We start from the raw sequence: 16308 nt of genomic DNA, 5'->3' as shown, positions 1-16308 counted from the left end.
TCTCGCCAGCATCTGTTGACTGGCTGCTGTCCCTCCCACAACCCTGATGCCACGTGCAGACGGATACAGCAGTCCCTGGGGCTTGGTCCAGGGCAACCCCCCCTGCTGTTTGCAGGTTCCCTGTGCTGCTTCTCCTCTCTAGAGAATGGGGTGGGGGGGCAGGGACAGAAGCGACCGCCCGCATTGTCTGTTGTTTGCGCTTGACTGCTGTAAAGGCTCCAGCCACTCGGGTGCTTTTTGGAACGGAGGCAATGAAGAGGACTGCCCGGGCTGCGAGTGGGGAAAGGGCAGGGAAACGTAAGCCCTGTGCCCCCAGTAAGTAGTGGCCGCCTGCGGCTGGTCTCTACTGGGCTGAGCTGTCAGTGGCGTCTCATCCAGCTGATGCTCAGAAGAGGGTCGTTGCGGGGGTGCTGCTGCCCGGCGAGCGAAGGTGGGAACTGGCGTTCGGGAGGCGCGCATGCGCGGTGGCGCGTGTGGCTGGACCCCGCTGTTGCCTAGCAACGAGGATGCTGTAAGGCAGGTCGGAAACCGCGCATGCGCGGTGCGCCTTTTACGGCGCTCGCCGCTGTTGCCTAGCAACCGTAGCGCGACACGACGCCTCGGCAACCGCGCATGCGCGATGGGGCGGTTTAGGGTGCTCGTGCTGTTGCCTAGCAACGGCGATGCTGTAAGGCACGTCGGAAACCGCGCATGCGCGCTGCGCCTTTTACGGCGCTCGCCGCTGTTGCCTAGCAACCGTAGGGCGACACGACGCCTCTGCAACCGCGCATGCGCGATGGCGCGGTTTACGGCGCTCCTGCTGTTCCCTAGCAACCGAGATGCTGTACGGCAGGTCGGAGGAGCGCATGCGCGGCGCGCCTTTTACGGCGCTCGCCGCTGTTGCCTAGCAACCGTAGCGCGACACGACGCCTGGGCAACCGCGCATGCGCGGTGGCGCGGTTTACGGCGCTCGTGCTGTTGCCTAGCAACGGAGACGCTGTACGGCAGGTCGGAGGGGCGCATGCGCGGCGCGCCTTTTACGGCGCTCGCCGCTGTTGCCTAGCAACCGTAGCGCGACACGACGCCTGGGCAGCCGCGCATGCGCGGTGGGGCGGTTTACGGCGCTCGTGCTGTTGCCTAGCAACCAGAAGGCGGTCCTGCCTTTCGGGAGCCGCGCATGCGCGGTGGCGCGTTTTGCCGCCCTCCTGCTGTTGCCTGGCAACCAGAACGCGGCACAAGCAGCTCGGGATCCGCGCATGCGCGCTGGCGGCGCCTTTCGCCGCCGCTCTCTTCCGCCACCTCGTGACCAATGTTCGGTACTGCCGCTGGGGAGCCGCGCTGGCGCCTCGTGCCAAGCGCTCGCCGCTGCCACCCTGCGACCAATGTTCGGTACTGCAGCTCGGAGGCTGCGAGTGCGCGGGGCTGCCCCCGTCCCGCACGTGCCGTCCGACGGTACCGGCAATGCGGCGCCGGCGGGAGGTGCCGCCGCGCTCGTTGCTTCCTCCCGGTAAGGAAACGCCGCCGGAAAGGAAAGCTTGCATGGGCTGTCTCTGCCTGGCCTCCCTCTCCGCGCGGCGCGGCGCGGCGCGGGAGCACAAAGGGGCAGGCGGGGCACTTACCGGCTGTGGGCAGGAGCTGCTGCGGCTGAAGCTGGAGAGGCCAGAGAAAGGCAGAGAAGAAGAAATGGAAGGCCGGCCGGCAGCCGCCTCCCGCTGCAGGCAAGAGAGAGCCTGCCTCTCCGCGTGTGGAAGGATCCCTCTTCGTAGTCCACAGCAGGTCAGACCGCCAGGGTGCACCGCAGGGTCCGTACGCAGCACCGACGGTGCGGTACGGCCGCGTGGCGTGCGGGCCAGCGAGGCTCCGTGCCTAGGAAGCCTCGTCTTGCAAGACCTGTGAGACGCGTGTTCTCCTAGGGGGAGGACGGCCGTGCAGCCGGAGTTACGGAAGAGGAGGGGAGCGGGAGAGGAGCCGAAAGAAGCGTCTGAACTGGCAAAGTCTGCTGGCAGCGCCAAGAAAGAGAGCTGTGGTGAGCCCCGGGCCCTCGGGGCCCTGTCTCTCTCTCCCCTCTTCTGCGTTCTGGTCCCTCCCTGCCCCTCCCCTGGCCCCCTCTCTTTCCCACACCGCTGCTTTTTTTTTTTTCCTTTCCTCCCTTGTACCTCTGATACTGAAAAGCCGGTCCAAGAAACTCTCGAAGGCTCGTTTTGGCGTTTTAGAAAGCAGGCATTCTTCATTGCAGCGCTGGATGCACGGGGGATAGTTCCACCTAGCGTGCGTGCCACAGCTTTAGCACAAACGGGTCATATAGACTAACTAATTGCATATGAATCAGATTAGCATACGTATACATAAAAATGATGGCAACTGATTATCATAGCACTGCCTACATCCGATCACGCGCAATGAAGGATCCATTTGAGACGAAGGGCTCCTTTTGCGACCACCGACCCATTTGAAGTTCTTGCTGGCTGTCCTTGAAGTCTTTATTCTTGCCCTTGGTTCTTTGATCTTGAAGCTTAACGCAGTTTCAATCGCATGCGGTCAGTTTCAGCATTGTTCTCATCTAGCCATAAGAGCAAAGAACTGCAAAACTTAGGAGTACCTACCTCTGCTAGTTAATTGCTTGGCTATACTTTTGTCTATTGTTTCAGTCATCGTGTTAGTGTAAGATTTCTAATAATTATTTACTAAATCTCACTTTTACAGTCACCTAGCAGCAAACCAGTTTCCACGGCTGGTACAAAATATTAAAACCATCCAACGCTATTTAGACGTGCCATAGAGAATGTATGGAAATATGCTATCAGAGGTGTCCCAGGGGCAGGGGGAGCGTCGGGGGGGGCCCCGAGCCCCGGAGCGGACTCGCTGGCAGGACTCGTTAGGCGCGCGACTGACCGAACGGACACCGGCCGGCCGGCCCCGTTGCCCTCCGGGCTGCGTTTGCGCTCCCTTTGCACGGCGCGAGGGGCCGTGAGGGAGCCCAGGTGAGGTGCTGGGGGGGGTCGGGCCGTGCCCCCCCTGTTCCCGCTGGGCTCCAGCTGTTGCAAATATTCTGGTAAAGAAATCAAAATTTAATCACATAGAAGAGTTAGGTTTGATTAAGAAGTAAAATTGTGAAGCGTAACGTATAGGATTGTTACGTTTGAAACGTAGCCATAGAAACTTTAGGAACTGCGTTACGTGTGACTATCGGAACCTTAATATTGTTAAGGTTGGAAATAGCCAACCCTAGAAACCTCACCAGGAAGTTACAGGTTTTTCTATGTTCCGTTTCAAGAAACGAAGGAAACCGTCGTGGACGCCAGTTTGCTGCTTGGAAACCCCCTTACCCTTCCCATCTTGATTTGAGTATCGAAGATTCCAGTCAGTAGAGCTAAGTGTAACTGACCAATGATTGTTTTTAAATAAGAATATTGATAAGGTTATATAATCAAAGGACCAATCCTTAGAAAGGTTAAATTTAAGAACGAGCATAGTATGCCTTTTTATGGAAAGAGCTTACGTAACAATGACCTGACAGAAAAAGTCTGTAAAAACTGACGGATTTTGATACTAAGTGGGACACGCCTTTGGAGGAGCGATCCCCCGTGTCCCCAGCGCTGCGATAAACGAAGTGCCCGCTTCTTAACTTCACGTTGGTGTTAAGGAGTTCTATTCCGGATTTCGGTAACGGTTTTGGCGACCCAGACGGGACCTTGCGAGTGAGACTGGACGAGATCGAGTGTCGATCGAACTCCGGCCGGCGCCGAGGTATTCTCGGGGAGAACCATCGCCCTCGACTCACAAAGCTCCTCGCGGCGTTCCCTGGAAAAAAGGTAAGGCGCTGCTGCTTTGGAATTTGTTTGGAAAGCCTGCTCGTGAGGCGCGGCGAAAGCTTCGCAGGGTTGGGGCTTGGAGGGTACCCGTTTGCAGTGGAAGCCTAGGCGTCTGCCCCTAAGTCGTAAGCGAAAGCTATTGCTGGGTTGGACTTTGTGTATTATTTGGGACAACTGTCATTTGCGTTTGTTTGGTATTTGGGATTTGAATGTATACAAGTATAATGGCACTAGCAAAATTGTTTAAGAATAAGAGTGCAGGAAATAGAACTGCTGATGAAAAGATACCAAAAGCATCACCGTTGGGATGTTTATTGGCACACTGGGGTGAATTGCAGGAAAAATGGGAAACAAACAGAACTTTGAGTTATAATACTATATTGCAATTACTGTTGTTTTGTAGGAGAGAGAGTAAATGGAACGAAGTGCCATAGGTAGAGTTGTTCTTTTTAAGTGAACGCAGCTGACGGGGACCGGAGGGGACTCCCCCAGCAGAAGCTCTGGTTACAGCTAAACTGGGAGAACAGAAAATTGAATATGAATTGACGCTAGAGTCACCTTTTCACTTTTAAATACCTTAGAGGGAGAGTTAAGTTTTGAAGAAATTGGTGGTGTTGGTGCAACAAGTGAACGAGAAACTAGACCCTTCTTTAAATCTTTAACAATGAAATTAGGAAAGCAACGGGTCACTCAGCAGTTTTTGTATGTGCCAAATTCTCCTAAACTCCTGTTAAGGGGAGATCTACTGGAGAACTTAGAGGCAGAAATTAAATTAAAAAATGGAGAGATTAAAATTTTAATTCCAGAAACTAAACGTATCGAAGCAGTGGCTTTGTTGTTACAGGATGGTTACCGAAAGCAGAAGATCATACCAGTCAAAGTATAATGCTGTAATTCCAATCGTCTGGACTGGGAAGGTCCCGGTAAATCCAAAAAGCAGAACCTGTGAGACTTGATGTAAAGCCAGGATCGAATCCGCTAAGAATTAAGCCATACCCCCTAAAACCGGAAAGCCGGAAAGGGTTAGTATTGATAATACAAAAATTTTTAAGATATAAATTGTTAACAGAATGTGAATCCAAATATAACACCCCGACCTTGCCTGTTAAAAGGCTAATGAAAAAGATTATAGATTAGTTCAACACCTCAGAGCAATAAATCAAATAGTACAAGATATTCATCCGGTAGTAGCAAATCCTTATACTTTGTTAACAACCCTAACAGAGAGACGAGAACGGTTCACAGTGTTAGACTGAAAAGATGCCTTTTTCTGTATTCCCTTGGATCCCAACAGTCAAGAGCTTTTTGCTTTTGAATGGGAAAATCCTGAGACTGGGAGAAAAAGACAGTATACACGGACAGTCTTGCCTCAAAGGCTTTAAGAATAGTCTTACCATTTTTGGAAATCCATTGGCACGAGAATTAGAGCTTTGGAAGAAAGAAAATAATCAAGAAATCTTGTTGAAATGTATGGATGATCTGTTAATTGTAGCTGAGATGGAAGAACAATGCACAAAGTTAACTACTAACTTTTTGAACTCTTTGGGAATCAGTGGATAGCGAGCGTCAAAAGAAAAAACCCAAATAACCCAGAAAGAAGAAACTTATTTGAGTTTTAAAATCCTAAAAGGACAGAGACAATTAGGAACTGAGAGCAAAGAGGCAATTTGTCGTCTCCCCGAACCTAAGACTAACAAATTAATGACGAGCATTTCCGGGAACGGTTGCGTGGTGTCACCTGTAGATTATCGGTTGTGGCTTGCTGGTCCGACCTTTATAGGAGCAGCTCAAAACCTCAAACAATGGATTGGACTGATGAGACAAGGGGAGTCAAAAGAATCTCAGTAGACATAATAAAGGGGGATGAGAGATGATGTTTAGCGCTTACATTGTTGAAATTAGCTGAGGCAAAGGCAGTCTTTGATACGAAGAGCTGGTCCCAAGGACCAGCCAATGAGGTAGAGACAGCTCCCGATAAGAAGCAGGAGCAGGCCCCAAGAGCCAGCTAAGACCGGTCTTGCGGCTTGGGTGAATACCAAGAAATCACTGAGCCTGCGCAAGAAAAAAGGTTACTAGCGGTGACGAAGAGGAGTCATCTCCCTTCATCTCTGCGACCACCAGACGACCACCATAAAGAGGCCCTGCGCAAGCGCAGTTGAGAGGAGACTATGGCAATGACCTCTCGGAGCTAATTTTAATAGGAAGCGGGGATAGGTCACGCATATGTATAGGCGTATTGTGAATATGTAACACTTGACTGTATAAACTTGAGACAAACTGCCGAGTCGGGTGCGCGCGACTTTGGTGGGACTACCCCCCGTGCTGCCCAGCGCTGAATGAACATACCTACTTTACAATCTCACTGACTGTGGAGTCTGTTTTCCGCACGTCAGTTTGGCGAGCCAGCCAGGAGACTCTCTGCTCGGCCGCGGGACCGACTGCGGAGCGGACGCCCCTCGGCGCGCCCCGAGCACTTTCCTCGGAGGAGCCTCCGCTGCCAGCCGCTCACCGCGGGAGCAGACGACAACCTCCTGAAGCCGCGGACTAAACGGTATGCTTACAAAGGTAGCCTGTAGAAATACGGGCCGGGGCAGGTGGTAAATCGCGCAGAGACGTCTGGCGTGCAGCGTAGTCCCCGTATGGGAGGAGGGTACCCTGTACGGTAAGGGGGGGATTTGCTGACCGGTAGAGCGGCCGCTAGCGATCTTGGGGGTAGATCGAGCAAATCCGGGGTGACTGCTGCATCCCAGTATCGGGAGCCAGGACGGACCTGTCGATGACTGGTATACAAGAGGCAGGAGAAGGGTAGGCGCACCCCCTCGCAATTGTGCTTGGTTTATTTTTGCAGCTGCTGAAAGGTTGTCAACTGGAGCGATGATTGTGTGATGTGAATGTTTGGAAATTTACGTTGAAGATTTTGCGTGGGTGTGTGGAAATGATATGTTGAAATTTATAGGTGTATGTATGTTTGTTAATGTGTGAACGTCTTTACGTATTAATAGGGGTGATTCCCTGCTTTGTATGCGGGCTTGTAACTGGACTATATAGCAATTAGCATCCGGCTTGGGTTTTGTTGAAGTGTAAATCTTGTGGGAGAAGGTGGTACTGTACATCTAGCAGACGGAAACTGGACTGCCTTGAGTGTTTTCCCCAAATTCCACGCTTTTATGATTGGGAAAGAGTTCACTAAGAATCCGAAATAGTGAGACTGGTGTGTAAAGGAAAATTTAATTCCAGAAATTTGGGACGTGTGGGAGGGAAACTGGGGGAAGACTATAAAGAAGTGTAAGGAACGATTTGCATAGAAGCTTATTAAAAGGAGAAGCCAAAATCAAACTTAAGAATTATTAGGAAGAGCATTAAAATGGGAAACAATCAAGGAGGAGTATTGAGGAAGAGTCCTCTGGGTTGTGTAATTGCCCACTGGAAAGATATTGTTGGGACCGGAGGTACGGAAAGTAAAAAGAACCTTATTAAATATTGCAATCAGCGGTGGCCGTTGCGTAAGTTAGAAGGTGATGCTAAGTGGCCACTTAATGGGTCAATAGATTATAATACTTTATTACAACTAATGCTGTTTTTAAGGAGAGAAGGAAAATGGGCTGAGGTTTCGTATGCAGACATGTTTTTCACCCTCCGAGATCATCCGGAGTGGCAAAGGGACTGTGGAATGGTACCCCCGCAGGACCCCATGGTGCTTGCACTTGAGCGAGAGAACAACAAGGAGTTTAGAGGTAAACTGAGGCGGTGTCGTTCGGCATGTAGTATTGGACAAAGATGTACAAAGACAAATAAAATCCATCAGGCACCAGAACAAGATCTAACTGATTTGTTTAAGCCTCCCCCTCGACCACAGGAACAGGATGCAGACTCGGATAGAACTCCGAGCCCCCCGACCAGCCCTGTATCTTCCCGTACTAGGAGGAAAACTACCCCAACAGCTTTACAAGTACCTCTCCGAGAGGCGGTGGGGCCGGATGGTGGGACGATGTTAATCAAAGTACCCTTTTCTACTGCTGACCTAGGGGAATGGAAAAAGGTTGCAAAAGATTATAGGAGAGATCCGATAGGTGTAACTAAGCATTTCCAATTTACTGTAAAACAGCATAACCCTGATTGGAAGGATATACAGCTATTATTGGAATATATGACTGAGACAGAGAAACAGCTGATTTTAAAAACAGCAGGGAACCTTGCTGAAGATCATTATAAGATTACAGGAGGGGACATTAAGGAATATTTCCCTCTCCAAGACCCAAAGTGAGACGTTACTAGATCTGCACATATGGAAAGATTGCAGGGGTATCAGGAGTGGATTACAAAAGGAATAGAGAGAGCAATCCCCCAAACTATAAATTGGTCAGCTTTATATGCAGTTAAACAGAGTCCTTCCGAGTCTCCATCTGAATTCCTGGATCGATTGAGGGATGTAATGCGCCGCAGCACACCGCTGGATCCTGGGTCAGAGGTAGGAATACAACAACTAGTCTCCCTGGTTTTGGGTCAATCTACAAGGGATATAAGGCGCAAACTTCAGAAATTACGGCCTACAGAGAGTAGGAATTTAGAACTATTGTTGGGTGAAGCATGGAGAGTATTTAGTAACAGAGAGGAAGGATATAGGCAAGGGCAAAGGAAATTAATGGCTGTTATCCAGGAAGAAAGAGGAAGAGGGCCTAGACGAGACTTGCCCCGACTGGGCAAGGATCAATGCGCTTTGTGTAAGAAATTCGGTCATTGGAAAAAGGAATGCCCAAGGAACAAGGAGGATCAGAGGGCTCAAACAGGAAGAACGGTAGCCCACGTGAAGGGAGATTGACGGGAACCTGGGGAATCTACCCTAGCGGATCCACTGGTTATAATTAAGCTAGGGAAAACACAACAAGAGGTAGAATTTTTGGTAGGTACAGGAGCAACATACTCGGTTCTGAATCAAGCTTTGATGCCCCTGGGAGATGATTATGTCATGGTGAAAGGAGCGACTGGCCAAAGTGAAAAGGCATATTTTTGTAAACCTTTAAAATATAAATTAGGAAAACAGTGGGGCATTCATAAATTTTTATATATGCCCAACTCCCCAAAGGCGCTTTTGGGAAGGGACTTGTTGGAACAATTGGGAGCAAAAATTGTATTCAAAAAGGGAGAAATTACTCTGGAGGTAAAAGATCAGCAATATATTCAAATATTGAGCCTAAGCTTAACCAGTCTCCCCCCTAGAAGGAAGCATTAACGAGGACATCTTAAACCAAGTGTACCCGGGGGTATGGGCTACCGATGCAGCTGGAAGAGCGAAAAGTGCTCCACCTGTTGAAGTTAGGATCAAGGAAGGCCGAAAGGCGGTAAGAATTAAACAATATCCCCCAAAGAAGGAAGACAGAGAAGGAATCCGGCCGGCGATAGAAAAATTTTTGCAGTTGGGATTATTAAAAGAATGTGAGTCTGAATTCAATACCCCTATATTACCTGGTCGGAAGCCCGACGGGTCGTATCGGGTGGTCCAAGACTTACGGGCGGTGAATAAGATAACTGAAGATCTTTACCCGGTAGTGGCGAACCCATATACCCTGTTGACCGTATTAACACCTGAATTGACTTGGTTTACTGTTTTAGATTTGAAGGACGCCTTCTTTTGCCTCCCTCTCCATGAAGCCAGCCAGAAATTATTTGCATTTGAATGGGAAAACCCCAAGAGTGGTCGAAAGACCCAGCTCACTTGGACGGTGTTGCCGCAAGGATTTAAGAATAGCCCTACCATTTTTGGCAATCAGCTTGCGAAAAGACTTAGGATCCTGGGAAGCCCCGTCTGAGGAAGGGAAGCTGTTGCAGTACGCGGATGATATCCTGATCGCCACCAAAACAGAGAAAGATTGTATGACATGGACAGTGAGTCTGTTGAATTTCCTGGGACTCCAGGGGTACCGGGTATCCAAGAAAAAGGCACAGGTAATGCAACGCAAAGTGAATTATTTGGGCTATGAAATTAGTGCGGGACAACGAACTTTGGGACAGGCCCGTAAAGAGGCAATATGCCAAACTCGGAGACCTCAGACAGTAAAAGAGTTACGGACCTGTCTTGGAATGACGGGGTGGTGCCGATTGTGGATCTATAATTATGGATTGCTTGTTAAACCACTGTATGCATTGACAGCCACTGAGCAGAAACACCTTGAGTGGAACAAGGAGCCCGAACGAGCCTTTGAGCTACTGAAAAAGGCTTTGATGTCGGCCCCGGCCTTAGGACTCCCAGATGTGAGTAAGCCGTTTCTTCTTTACTCCCACGAGAAGCAGGGCGTTGCCCTGGGAATATCAGCACAAAACCTGGCTCCGTATCGACGGGCAGTTGCCTACCTTTCTAAGCAGTTAGACACGACTGCAAAAGGTTGGCCTGGATGCCTGCGGGCGGTTGCGGCTGTGATGTTGAATATACAGGAAGCCCGAAAGTTTACTCTGGGCCAGAAAATGACTGTTTTGGTGTCTCACACAGCATCAGCAGTACTGGAAGCGAAAGGTGGACATTGGCTCTCTCCGCAAAGATTCCTGAGATATCAAGCTATATTGGCAGAGCAGGATGATGTGGAGTTTGTAGTCACTAACATTGTCAACCCAGCTTCTTTTCTCAGCGGGAGCACAGGAGAACCGGTACATCATGACTGTTTGGAAACCATCGAAGCAACATACGCCAGTCGCCCGGACCTGAAAGACAGCCCGATGGAAAACGGGGAAACTTGGTTCACAGACGGAAGCAGTTATGTCCTAAACGGTAATCGACACGCGGGATACGCCGTCACCACCAGCCGAGAGGTAACAGCATCAGGGGCTTTGCCTATGAACACCTCTGCACAGAAGGCAGAAATAATTGCTCTAGCCCGCGCCCTGGAATTGGCCCAGGGCAAAGTTGTGAACATTTATACAGACTCAAAATATGCCTTTGGAGTTGTACACGCACATGGAGCAATTTGGAAGGAGAGAGGACTATGGAGTTCTCAAGGGAAAAATATCAAACACGCAGAAGAAATTCTGAAGTTACTGGAAGCTGTCCAGCTCCCTAAGAAAGTAGCAATTATGCATATTAAGGCACACCAGAAAGTGAGCTCAGATTTGGAAAGAGGGAATGAGCTGGCGGACAGAGAGGCAAAACAAGTGGCCAAAACAAAGGTAAAAACGGAAGGGGCCTTAATTCCTGATGGGCAGATTTCCCTAGAAGGTAAGCCAGAATACACCAAGGAAGATCAGAAGCTCATTACAGATTTAGAAGGGTCATATAATGAAGAGGGGTGGGCTCATACCCCACAAGGAAAGCTAATCGTTCCCTCTTGCTTATTATGGCATTTGATACGGGAGGAACATAGGAAAAGACATTGGGGAACAGAGGCTCTGTATAATCATTTGATAAGAGAAATTGTGGCTAGAAATTTATACACCACGGTGAGGCAGGTGACTCAACAGTGTGATCTTTGCCTCCAGACTAATCCTAAAAAAACCCCAAAGCCGGAAATGGGCCAGATTGGAAAAGGGAGTGGGCCTGGACAACAATGGCAAATTGATTTTACAGAACTTCCAAGAAAAGCGGGGGGTATCGATATTTATCGGTACTAACCGATACCTTTTCAGGTTGGCCAGAAGCATTCCCAACAAGAACGGCTAAAGCTCGGGAGGTAACTAAAATGTTGGTACAAGGGATAATACCACGTTTTGGGGTTCCAGCAACCATATCCTCTGACAGAGGACCACATTTTGTCTCAAAAATAGTACAACAAATTAGCCGCCATTTGGGTATAGATTGGCAGCTTCATACTCCATATCACCCCCAGTCGAGTGGTCAAGTGGAAAAAATGAGCCACTTAATCAAACAGCAAATTGTGAAATTAGGACAAGAAGCAAATTTGACATGGCCTCAGTCTCTCCCTTTAGCCCTTCTGCGTATACGAACAAGACCAAGGGCGAAAGAAGGGCTGAGCCCCTTTGAAATTCTGTACGGACAACCCTATGGGATACAGAGAGGGGTGTCTGTACAAGCGGGGGATGAAATTATGACTTCTTACATGGTAGCATTAGGTAAACAACTTACTTAACTTAATAAAATCAGGAAGCATGTGGTAGGGACTCGAGGGAGAGGTTTGGATGGGCCTGTACGTAATATACAACCAGGAGATTATGTGTATATAAAGCCTCTTACAGAAAAAACTCTGGAGCCGCAGTGGGAAGGACCATTTCAAGTATTACTTACCTCCTTCACCGCGATTAGGATCAAGGAACAGAGCGCCTGGATCCATCACACTAGGGTGAAGAAGGCACCCAAAGGACAATGGACTTCACAAGAAAAGGCACCTTTGAAGCTCAAATTTGTAAGACATTGATTGTCATGCTCCTGAGTTGGACCTTGCCTAAGGGGCAGGCTTGGGATCGAAATACTTATTTAAATATGACAGAGAGTATCTCGAAAGTACTAAATTTATCAGATTGTTGGGTATGTAATCCCCTTCCTCAGGGGAACATGGAACTCCCCTTTTTAGGAGTCCCAACCACAAATTGGACATCTCTGATTAAAGACGGGCCAGACAGGAATGGATTATGCCTTTATGGAAAGGGAAATACCCAGCGGGGACCCAGCTTTGATCTGGAGGTACCTGACCCTAAAGAGGTCTTAATTACTGGCCGTTGCTTAAATATTACTGATAATATTTGGGGAGACTCTTACAGTGAGTGGAAAAAGAATCAGTTACGACGAAAACTCGAGACCAACAAATACTTTGAGAGGATGCTAGATAGGGAAACAATGTATTAGAAGTACTAGGATTAGATATAGTAAAAGAATTTACTATTTTCTAGAAAAGGGGGGACTGAGACAAGGGGAGTCAAAAGAATCGCTGTAGACATAATAAAGGGGGATGAGAGATGATGTTTAGCGCTTACATTGTTGAAATTAGCTGAGGCAAAGGCAGTCTTTGATACGAAGAGCTGGTCCCAAGGACCAGCCAATGAGGTAGAGACAGCTCCCGATACGAAGCAGGAGCAGGCCCCAAGAGCCAGCTAAGACCGGTCTTGCGGCTTGGGTGAATACCAAGAAATCACTGAGCCTGCGCAAGAAAAAAGGTTACTAGCGGTGACGAAGAGGAGTCATCTCTCTTCATCTCTGCGACCACCAGACGACTACCATAAAGAGGCCCTGCGCAAGCGCAGTTGAGAGGAGACTATGGCAATGACCTCTCGGAGCTAATTTTAATAGGAAGCGGGGATAGGTCACGCATATGTATAGGCGTATTGTGAATATGTAACACCTGACTGTATAAACTTGAGACAAACTGCCGAGTCGGGTGCGCGCGACTTTGGTGGGACTACCCCCCGTGCTGCCCAGCGCTGAATGAACATACCTACTTTACAATCTCACTGACTGTGGAGTCTGTTTTCCGCACGTCACCGATGCCGAGAAAGCTACTTTCAAAGAATTGAAACAGGCTGTAACAGGGGTGCCAGCCCTAGGCCTGCCAGATCTCACAAAGACATTTGAACTTTTCACTCGCGGAAGAAGAGGTATAGCTCTGGGCATCCTGGCCCAATATTTAGGGCCAAGTGGGCGAGCTGTGGCCTACTTCTCGAAGCGATTAGATCACGTGAGTCTGGGATGCTCTGGTCGTCTGAGAGCCGTCGCTGCAACTGCGCTACTGATCCAGGAAGCTCCTAAGTTCACCTGAGGACAAAGGATCGCTGTACGTTTCCCATACGATAACTGTTGCGCTAAAACAGAAAGGGGGGCATTGGTTATCCCCTAGCAGAATGCTGAAATACCGAGTGGTGTTGCTGGAACAAGACGATGTTTACTTAAGAACTACTACCACCGTTAACCCTGTTGCGTTTTCAACAACTGATCAAGTTAAAGGAGAACTGGAACGTGACTGCTTGCAGACAATCGAAAGAGTTTACCCCAGCTGACTGGATCTCGGAGATGTGCCGCTAGAAGAAACAGACTGGGAACTCTATACCGACGGAAGCGGTTTCATCTGTGAAGGAAAACGTTTATCGAGATAGACAGTAACAACCGAGGAGATAATTGCGTTGCGAACTTTGCCTTCGATGATATCTGCCCAAAAGGCTGAATTGAGAGCTCTTATTCGAGCTCTGGAACTAAGTCAAGGAAAGCGAGTCAACATTTGGACAGACTCAAAGTACGCTTTTGGAGTAGTACGTGCGCATGGAGCGATATGGAGAGAGAGAGAGAGGACTGTTATCTGCACAAGGAACCACCATTCAGCATGCAGAACAAATACCGAAATTGTTAGAAACCGTTCAAAAACCAACAGCAGTCACGATAACGCGCTGTAAAGCGCATCAGTTAGGTAAGACTGTTCCTAACGCAGGTAACCGACTGGCTGATAAAGCTGCTAAAGAGGCTGCAGAAGAAGGCATCCTAGCGCTAGTTCCAGAGAAAAGTATAAAATTGCCTAAAGAAACTCCAAATTATAATGAAAAAGATGGAAGAATTAATTGTTAGATTGCAGGCTAACAAAATGAAACAGGACAGGCTGTAACACCGACAGGTCAAATAACAGTCCCGCCCACAATAAGAAGAGAAACTGCCCGAGCTGAGCATAACAAAGGCTATCGGGGAACAGAAAGTAAAATATGACAAAGATTGTTTAAACATTTATAAGCGGATGTGAAATTTATATATAAAATGATCCCCAAATCAGTAATAAGATTATCTTTGGAATTATTAAATAAGGAAATTTTTTAGGGGAATACTAGCAAATTGATTTTATAGAATTGCCTTGAAAAGAAGGGTCTATCCTAGTTTTAGTTGATATCTTTACTGGGTGGCCCGAGGCTTTCCCTTGTCGCACCGACAAAGCAAGAGAAGTAGTTAGAGTCTTGCTCAAAGAGATAATACCAAAATATGGGGTGCCTGTAAGAATGTCATCTGACAATGGCCCTCATTTTATAGCAAAGATGATGAGACAAGTTGAGCAAAGTATTATCTATAGATTGAGACTATCACACCCCATATAGACCACAAGCAAGGGGGGGCGGGGGGGGGGGGGGGGGGAAGAAAGAGAATGAACTATACCCTTAAGCAACAGTTGAGTAAAATTTGTCAGGAAACCTCACTCACTCATATGGGTTAAAGCCTTACCCATGGCTCTATTAAGAATCAGAGTATAGCCAGAAGAGAAAGAAAATTTAAGTCATTATGCAATGTTATATGAAAGACCGTATCAAGAGACCTATGTTCTGAGTATCTGGAGTGGCTTTGGAGATATGTTTTTAAAAGGTGTTATGATTTCTTTAAGAAATTCTTTTCAAGAACGTCGTCAGTATGTCTCCGCAGCTGGACCCTTAGAATTGGACGTAGCAGCGCATCCCTTCCGACCAGGAGATTGAATATATATAAAATCACTGAGAAGCGGAAAGGACCCTATCGAGTCATTTTAACAACACTTACAGCAGTAAAGGTCTGGGAGAAGAACCTTGGCTTCATTATTCAAGACTAAAGAAAGCACCAACAGGGAATTGGAAGTCTAAAGAAACTGGCCCTTTGAAACTGAAAACCTGTAAGTAAGTTTCACGTTATCTCTTTGGGAAAACAATTGTGTAAAGTTTATAATATTGGGGTTGCTATTAGGAATATTGTCAAGGGCAGTAATCTTTTTGTGTGTTATAGGGTTTAAGTATTTTTTTTGAGGGGTTCTAAACACAAGATAAACAAAATGAAACAATTATTGTTTGAGCTATTAATCTTGATATTAACCGTTTCTGTAATTTTGATTAAAAAAAAAAAATTCTAGTTTTGGAATTGATTCAAAGTTTTGTAAAGACACAAAATTTAACCTCGATAACAGCCTGCCTTCCGATTCCAAAGTCAGATGAAAATCTAGTTCCGTGGAGAATACTGACATTGAATTTAACCAAAACTTGAGAAAAGACGTAGAACAATGAGAATCATTTTAGCAAATTAAATTGGATGGATTTAAAAGGCAATTATTTTTTTAAATTTGAAAGAAGGAATTATAGCATTTTGAATTATAACATTACCAAACCATCCACCTCACGGACAAAAGAATTAATTTATCGCCCTTCGGGAGAGACTTGTACAAACACCCCTTGGGGCGGTCAGCTGCCAAAACCGTAGAGACAAGTGCGAAAAGGAACTTGGGATCCTATTTAAAATATAAAACGATGTTTAGAATTTACTGGAGTTCCAGGATCCTTGTTAGATCCACCCAGAGTCAGGACCATCTATGGAAATTTAGATTGGTTTAGACAAAGAGAGAAAAATCACACATCCTAAAGAGAAGGGTATGAAAGTTTAGACTCGCAACTCCTCTGACCCCCAAATCCAAAGACTTTCTCTAGTAGCTAAAGCTCTAAGATGGGGGATGTATTTGTAGAAAGTAGAATAATATTTTAAATGATCCTGGGTCCCCTCTTAATAGTGGAAAAAAATTAGCTTGGAATTGACTGTAGTAAAGGACAGGTGAAAAGTTTAGGGTTAACTGTTTGGGTGAATAGTGATGATATACGA

Source organism: Harpia harpyja, chromosome 7, assembly GCF_026419915.1.
Source record: "Harpia harpyja isolate bHarHar1 chromosome 7, bHarHar1 primary haplotype, whole genome shotgun sequence".
Lineage (NCBI taxonomy): Eukaryota > Metazoa > Chordata > Aves > Accipitriformes > Accipitridae > Harpia > Harpia harpyja.
The sequence above is the reverse complement of the archived record's forward strand: the minus strand, read 5'-3'. Positions refer to the sequence as shown.